Source organism: Spermophilus citellus (assembly GCF_964194105.1).
Source record: "Spermophilus citellus genome assembly, contig: SCAFFOLD_238, whole genome shotgun sequence".
Classification (NCBI taxonomy): domain Eukaryota; kingdom Metazoa; phylum Chordata; class Mammalia; order Rodentia; family Sciuridae; genus Spermophilus; species Spermophilus citellus.
In genome coordinates, this window is record NW_027672789.1 from 87,112 (window position 1) to 95,930 (window position 8,819).

The 8,819-nt window shown below is 39.4% G+C and overlaps 1 long non-coding RNA gene across 1 annotated transcript; it reads left to right on the plus strand.

Annotated features, from left to right (window-relative positions):
- The first annotated feature begins 3,247 nt into the window (after positions 1 to 3,247).
- On the plus strand, positions 3,248 to 7,449 carry LOC308640620. The gene is made up of 3 exons (XR_014020318.1): positions 3,248 to 3,368; positions 3,549 to 3,609; positions 7,233 to 7,449. It is a non-coding gene; the product is annotated as an uncharacterized lncRNA (long non-coding RNA).
- Positions 7,450 to 8,819: the final 1,370 nt, after the last annotated feature.

Below are 8,819 nucleotides of genomic sequence, written 5' to 3' on the forward strand. Positions count from 1 at the left end.
TTGGTTTACCCCTGAATGTAATCTGCCTTCTTTCTCTCATAGCTTTTAATATTCTCTCCTTGTTCTGTATGTTGGATATATTCATAATTATGTGTCTTGGAGTTGGTCTATTAGGGTTTTGTATGTTTGGGGTCCTGTAGGCTTCCAGGATTTGGCAATCCATTCCATCTTTCATATCTGGGAAGTTTTCTAGGATTCTTTCATTGAATAGGTTGTTCATTCCTTTGGTTTGAATCTCTATACCTTCTTCTATCCCGAAGACTCTCAAGTTTGTTTTTTTTATAACATCCCATATTTTGTGAATAGATTGCTGGTGATTTTTGAGCATCCTTTCTGTGTTGACTATATTCTTCTCAAGTTGATACACTTTGTCTTCATTATCTGATGTTGTGACTTCTATTTGATCTAGTCTATTTGTAATATTCTCGTTTGAGTTTTTAATTTGGTTTATGGTTTCCTGCATTTCTAGGATTACTGTTTGATTTTTTTTAAATCTCTATCTCCTGGTATAGGTCATTCTTTGCCATTTGAATTTGCCTATTTAATTAATTTTCAAAGTAGACTTTCATTGTTTGGACTTGCTGTCAAAAGTCTTCTCTAAGATTCTGTTCCATGTGAGTTAGGTATGCCTTGAGTTCTTTGTCCATTTTTCTGAAGCCTCTAGGTTCTCCTGTGAATTTAAGCTTTCCTGCATTGTTTGTAATCCTTTTTTCCCTTGTTTTTTTTATGGTGCTCACGTTGCTTTCCAACTCTGTTTGACTGCTGTGTTTCTGTTTTCTTCTTTAAATTTGTTTTGGTTTTCATAGTTCCAATGTATCTCCTTTGTGTTGGGAGACAATGTTTAGAGATGTTGGGTTTAATTGTGCTTTACTGTGAATTCATTAGTTTCATTAGAGGCCTACAGAATTTGATGGCATGTACAGAATTGAGGTTTGAACTTAGGATTTTATGATGAGGTTGGGCGCTTTGATGTTATGGAGGTTAGTATATGTTGGCTTCTTTGGTGGGTTGCTCAAACGCAGGTGGATATTAACAAGAGAATAGACAGGAGTATTTGGGGGTAGTTAAGGGCTTAGTTGGACTATGGACTGATTCGTAGTATTCATCTATTTTCATTTAGTAAGTTGTACATAATCTGGGTGGTCGTGCTTAAGAGGAAAGATGGGGAAAAAGTAAGGAAGCAAACCAATAAAGAGAGAGGGAGAGAGGAAAGAAAGAGAAAAGAATAGAAAAGAAAAGGAAATGATAATAAAAAAAATAATAAATTGCAGTAAAATAGAAATTACATTTTAAAAAATAATAGTATAATTGTAGAAAAGAAAAAGAAATAAAATTTAAAAAAAATTTAAAAAAAATTAAAAGAAAAAGGGACACTGTTAGGCTTCTATTTTCTTCGCTTCTAATAGGTGGTGCTGTGTCTTCCGCGCCACAATTTTGTCCTCTGGCTATAGGAAGCAGTCCGTATGAGGCCGCTCCCTCCTCCCCCCACTGGTGTCTCTCAAAACCTGTTAACTTAGGTTAATTCCTGGTTTCTAGTCCCCTGGCTCCTCCTGTCAGCCAGGTCTATCCCCGTGTGGTACCTCTCGGCAGTTCAAACTACACTCTGTGCCTGCAGTTTCCTGGACGTGGAGTGCGACTTTTGGGAACCGACACCTAATTGTTTTGATTTCCTCCGATAGCCTCTCCTCCTAGAGCTGGTGAAACAGGTTTTGTTTTCGCCACTGGTGGGAGGGAGGAGTTGGGGGTCAGGTGCCTTTGCCTTTCCCCACACCTCTACTCAGATTCACTCTGTTAATCACGCCCCCGGAAAGCCGGGGAGAGATCTTATGTGATTTCTCCGCTGTATGGAAAATGGTTTTAATGTCACAGACCTGTTCTATCACTAAATGAGATGCGATCAGTCTAAAATTGGCGATGGTGGCATCAGCTCTCCAAGATGGTGGCCGCTGGCTTCCTCGGTGGTCTGACTGGTGTGGAGGACAGGACTGGACCACTTCCTTCCCCTGTCTCAAATCCAGAATTCAGCACTGAGTACAGTGAGGGCACAGCCAGAAGGCACCTGCAGAATCAGCAGCGCCGTATCTCTGCGTTGCTACCTCACCATTTCCCAGCGAGCGCCGCAGTCTCTAGCAGCGGGGTGAGGCACTGAATAAGCAGCTTGAATCTCCGTGCAGACAAATCGCTGGCGGTTGAGCCCCAGTAACCGATCCTCGGGCGATGGAAATCCTTCCTCTAGGTTTTGGTGCACCCCAATTTTGCTGGAAATTCCATAAAGATAGCTTTTGGCCATTCTAACTCATCACTCACCCGCACAGTGATGCAGTACACAGGGGTGATGCACTCCATCCGCCGCCATCTTCCAAGTCCTCATTGAGTTATTTCTAAGACACATGCCATCATTCCACTTACCCCATTCTGCTTTGACAGTAACCACAAGAAACTATCAAATTGTTGTGTTTATTAATAAATAAATTAAATTAATCAGAGAATTCATGTTTGTTTTGGTCATTTAATAGTAAGGTAGTTGACTAAATTTGTTCTGGAGTAAAGCACCTGCAAACTTCTAGTTGTTCTTAGTGTAATCACACAGAATGAGCTCCATCTCCAGTTAACACATTGTGACCACATGTGTAAAATGTTGTCTAAATGTTGTCTGTGAAGGAATCTCCTTCGTGACCCCATGCCCAGAGGGTGGGAGTGGGGGCTGGTTCTAGGCATTTCTTTAAGTATGGAACAATAGACTTTCAGAGGAAACAAGACATCAGTAAATACCATGTTGCCTATATTAACCTTGTAGGTACAGGGAGCCACTGAAGTTGACAGAATCTCTCTCAAATGCTTAGTTTCATGATTCCTGCATTTTTCTACTCATCACCTTTCTTTTCTAAACATAAGTACTATCAGAAGTGCTTATATTAGATCTGTACCACACAGGACATTTGTAGGACATGTAATAGAGGTGCAACCATTAAAGAAGTTAGGAGTGATCTGGGAGCCTGTCTTACTTCCTGTGAACTCCCCAAAGGAAGGGTATAAATCAGTATGATGTTTGCCTTCTGAGTAGCCAATTTCTAGTGTTGGAATGGGTGTAAGAAATTGAGTGCAGTAAAGATTTGATGGACCAAATCATGGAATTAATCAGGAGGCCAGGGAATCATGTGAACATCATGCATGTTGACTGCAGATTTCTCATGCTGTCAATCTTTCCTGGCCTCCACTATACATTTGTGGGATATTTCAGATCTCAGTGACCTTTGAGGATGTGGCTGTGAACTTCACCAAGGAGAAGTGGGCTTTTCTGGATGCTTCCCAGAAGAACCTTTACAGAGATGTGATGCTGGAAGTCCTCAGAAACCTGGCTTCTATAGGTAATAATGTTGATTTTAAAATTAATGAAATCGAGAACTCATGTTTATTTTGGTCATTTATGTAGAAGGTGAAAAGGAAATCAGTTGATGAATTATTGAAGCATAAATGGCACCTAAAATTTGGCAAAGCATTTCTAGCTCCTAAATATTCATAAAGATTGTTATGTTGTCTCATTTTAGGAAACAATTGGGAAGACAAGACCACTGAAGATCAGATTGAAAACTGTGGAAGCAACCTAAGGTAACTCTACTCACAAGAGGAATTCGTGAGAAAATCTGAGAACTGTCATATAATTTTTAAAGCAAACCAACCGAAGAAGTATGCATAATTGGAAATGTATTTATTCTTATAATATTTTTTACCAGAAATATATACTTATCTGTGCCAGGTATTCAGTCTTTTCAAAGTATTTGACATGCAAAAAGTACTATGAAATTGCATATGTGAATATGACTATGTGAATAATAGCCATAGAGAAGCTGTGTTGCAAAGGATTATTTCCTTTCAATCTCTTTATTTTCAGGGAACTTTAACAAGTCAGAAAATCTAGCCTTTACGTGATGTTGGTAGAAATGTAAAGACCTATAAATAAATAGAAAACTGTGAATGAGTTAGGTATCAATTATGTGCTGGTCACTTCTTCTTCAAAGAAGTCCTATGGTAAACTTGAAACTTTCCCCACAGAATAGTGTGGGGAAACCTTCAAATCGATTCCAATTCTTAATCAAACAAAGAAAAATTTTAATAGAGTAAATCCATGTGACTTCATTATGTGTGCAAAATATTTCATATGTCCTTCATTCCTTCATAGGCACATCACATCTCACTCTGGACACAAATACTATAAGCATGAAGAATGTGAAGAGAAGCCATGTGCATTTAAACAATATAGGAAATCTCTGGTTTCTCTCAGAAGTGTTCACACACAAATGTTGTTACAAACTGGAGATAGACCATGTGAAAGTACAGTATGTGGGAAAGTCATCAGTTGTTCCAATGACATTCAGAGACATGAAGAAACTCATCCTGGGTGGCAACCCTATGAATGTCAACAATGTGGTGAAGCCTCTTCTTCTCACCCAGGTGTTCAAAGACACATGATAACACACAGTGGAGGTAAACCTTTTCAATGTGAGGTATGTGGGAAAGCCTTTCATTTCTCCTCTTTATTTAGAAGACATGAAAGAACTCATTCTGGAGAGAAACTCTATGAATGTAAACAAGATGGTCGAACCTTTATTTCACAGACAATTCTTCAAAAGGCAGGATCACACACACAGCGAATGCACATTTCAAATTTAAGGTATGTGGGAAAGACTTTGCTTATCCCAGATTAATTAGAATACATCAGAAAACACATACTGGAGAGAAGCCCTATGAATGTAAGCAGTGTGGCAAAGCCTTTGGTAGATCTGGTGACCTTCACATACATGAAAGAACTCACACTGGAGAGAAGCCCTATGGATGTAAGCAGTGTGGCAAAGCCTTTGCTACATCTCGTCAGCTTCATAAACATGGAAGAATACATACTGGAGAGAAGCCCTATGAATGCAAACAATGTGGAAAAGCCTTTGCTACACCCTATATGCTTAACAGACATGGAAGAATACACACTGGAGAGAAGCCCTATGAATGTCAACAATGTGGAAAAGCCTTTGCTAGATCTGGTGACCTTCACACACATGGAAGAACTCATACGGGAGAAAAGCCCTATGTATGTAAGCAGTGTGGAAAAGCCTTTGCTACATCCCGTCCACTTCATACACATGGAAGAATACATACTGGAGAGAAGCCTTATGAATGCAAACAATGTGGAAAAGCCTTTGCTGCATCCCATCTGCTTCATGCACATGGAAGAACACATAGTGGAGAGAAGCCTTATGAATGCAAACAATGTGGAAAAGCCTTTGCTGCATCCCCTCTGCTTCATGCACATGGAAGAACACATACTGGAGAGAAGCCTTATGAATGTAAGCAGTGTGGAAAAGCCTTTGCTAGTTCTAGTTACCTTCAGGTTCATGGAAGAACACACACTGGAGAGAAGCCCTATGAATGTAAGCAGTGTGGAAAAGCCTTTGCTAGATCTAGTTGCCTTCAGATTCATGGAAGAACACATACTAGAAAGAAACCCTTTGGATGTCAACAATGTGGAAAAACATTTGCTTCATCCCGTCATCTTCGCATACATGGAAGAATGCATACCGGAGAAAAGCCCTATGAATGTGAACATTGTGGAAAAGCCTTTACTGCTGCCTATAACCTTCAGATACATAAACAAACTCATACTGGAGAGAGGCCCTATGAATGTAAGCAGTGTGGGAAAGCCTTCATTCGGTCCTCTCACCTTCACTCACATGAACAAACTCATACTGGAGAAAAGCCCTGTGATTGTAAGCAGTGTGGCAAAGCCTTTGCTACATCTAGTAAACTTAAAATACATGGAAGAGTGCATACTGGAGAGAAGCCCTATGTATGTAAGAAGTGTGGCAAAGCCTTTCGTAGATCTTGTGACCTTCGCAGACATGAAAGAACTCATAATGGAGAGAAGCTTTATGTATGCAAACAATGTGGCAAAGCCTTTGCTGCATCCCATCAGCTTCATAAACATGGAAGAACACATACTGGAGAGAAGCCCTATGAATGCAAACAATGTTGATAAGCCTTCACTCAGTCCTCTTACCTTCACTCACATGAACAAACTCATACTGGAGAGAAGCCTTATGAATGTCAACAATGTGGAAAAGCCTACACTACTGCCTTTTACCTTCGGATGCATAAACACACTCATACTGGAGAGAAGCCCTAAGAATGTAGTCAGTGTGGCAAAGCCTTTGCTAGATCCAGTGACCTTCACAGACATGGAAGAATGTATATTGGAGAGATGCCCAATGAATGTCAACACTGTGGAGAAGCCTTTGCCACATCTTGTCGGCTTCACACATGTGAAAGAGCACGTACTGCATAGAAGTTGTATGCATGAAAACAATTGGTAAACTCTTTTGTTATTACTGTTTCACTCATATACATGTAGGAAGATTACTGGAGAAAAATCCTTTGAATGTGAAATATGGTAAATAAGTATTTCATGTCATCCTCAAAGACAAGAGGCTCACACTGCTGAAAATGTGTGTGTGTGTGTGTGTGTTTGTGTGTGTATGTATGTGTGTGTGTGAGAGAGAGAGAGATCAATCAATCAATCGATCCACTGGGGATTTAGTCTGGTGGTGCTCTACCACTGAGCTACATTCCAGTTCCTTTTTACTTTTTATTTTGAGACAGGGACTTGCTGAGTTTCTTAGGATCTTCCTAAGGTGCTGAAGCTAGCCTCCAACATTGACTCTTCAGAATCAGCCTCTCGAGTCTCAGGAATTAAAGGCATACACCACCACATCCAACTGAATAACTCTTTAAATGTGAAAAATATCACAAATCATTCCATTTTCCCTGTTGCCTTCAAAGCCATTTCACTCACATTGAAAAACAAACCCTCTGAATTTGGGTGATTTGCTACATTCTGTCAGCTTCGTTTCCTTTCTTATATATGAAAACACTCATGCAGAGAAGCCCTGTGAATGTGAGAAATGTGGGAAATCTTCTAGTTTTCTCATTTTTTTCCTAAGGACTGGGAATATTGTTTTGGAATAAAAAGAATAAATCCTATGCAAGTAAGAAACATAAAGGGTTCAGCCATTCTAGTTTTGTTCAGTTGTATGAAAGGACTCATACTGTAGAAAATGCTGAGGTTAAGCCATGTGGGGCAGTATTAAGCTTTCGGAGTTTTCTCCAAAGGCATAAAAGAATTCACATCTGTGAAAATCCTTTTTCTATCTTTAAAAATTGCAGTAACACTTTCAACTTTCCAGGTCCCTTTGAACAGCATTTAAGAAATCACACTGGAGAAAAGCCCTGTATGTAGAAATGTGGTGAGAACTTTGCTTGTTTCAGATCCATTTGAACTTGTTCACACTTGAGGAAAATTTTATTTTATTTCATTTTATTTATTTATTTTTGGATAACCACTGTAGGTGTGTGAAAATGGTGTGTGTGCCTTCATTTCTTTTTTTCTTTCTTTCTTTTTTTTTTTTAAATCTATTCAGAGGTAACAAAATTGCACCCTGGGTTGGAGAGGAGTATTGCATCAGCATGAAGATTTGAAAGCTACATGTTTTTCTGGGTTAAGTCTCTCTTATTGTTAGATTCCATTTTCCTGGGTTAATTCTCTCTTATTGTTAGATTCCATTTTCCTGTATTTTAAGTCTTTTGTGTCTAATGTTTCATTACATATTGTGTATGTTAGTTTAGGCCTCTCCACTCCAGCCTTTGGTACAGATTGGTGAAACGGCTCTTCTGAACTTCTTTCCTCTCTTTCTTTGTTCAGATTTCACCCAGGAGTGCGCTACCACTGAGTTTCTCCACAGTCTTTTTAATTGTTATTTTTTAAGATGGGGTGAGGCTGGCAGCTGGGACCATAGGAATATGTCTGTGTACCCTGCGGCTGGCCTCTTCCTTTTCCTTGATTGCTTATTGATCTGTTGATGACTCTGGGACCACCACTCTTGTCACTTGTGCTTGTTCTAAGGCTCATGTATTGTGCTGTATGTAGGCACATTAAAGAGCATTATAAAATAATGTCATTTGTGTATATTGTTTAGAGAGGCACTTTCTCAAAATATATTTTGCCCTATACTTGAGTTGCTTTCTCTTTTCTTTCCCAAGTTCTGGTGACCGAATCCTGCCTTGTGCATGCTAGGCAGGCATTCTAGCACTGAACGCTCCATAGCTCAGGTGGTGAGTTTGCTGCTGCTGTGAGTGTTTACCCCACTGATAACCACATCAGCAGATGTAGCTCTGCAGGTGTTTCCTCCACAACTGCAGCTAATCTCTTCCTTCTTAAAGGTCTTTTATACCGGTGATTTTTTTTTTAAACTACATCCAACTTAGGTTTTCTCCCCATGAATAATACTTAGGTGGAATATGCCAGAAAACCCAGGCTTGATTTCTCTCTGTGATTTGGAGTACCTCAGTAGCCCTGGAAAAAAAATTTGTGATGGTTTTCTTAATACACACTACATGACCAAAGGCTTGGTAAGGAGCATCCCAGTCTGATGTCCTAATATAGCGGCACTCCCTTCTCCACAAAATAATCTTAAATAAGCTTCTCAAGAGACCTTCACCATAATTTTCTTTCAACAGAATGTCAGGAAAAGATTTTGCAAAGATCTCAATGTGGGTTATAACACAGACTTCTGCTTTTGTGGCAAAGCTTGGAAGACCTCTGACCAATCTTTCAATTGGTACACAAAGCACTTTCTGTGAACGAATCAAAACAACAACAAACAATCACCTTTATGTATACACCTACAAAAAATATAAACCTCCATCCCTGTCCCACTGGATGTAAATGAAGATCAATGAAATTCCAAGCAGTGATCCAAAAAATATTAAGTGAT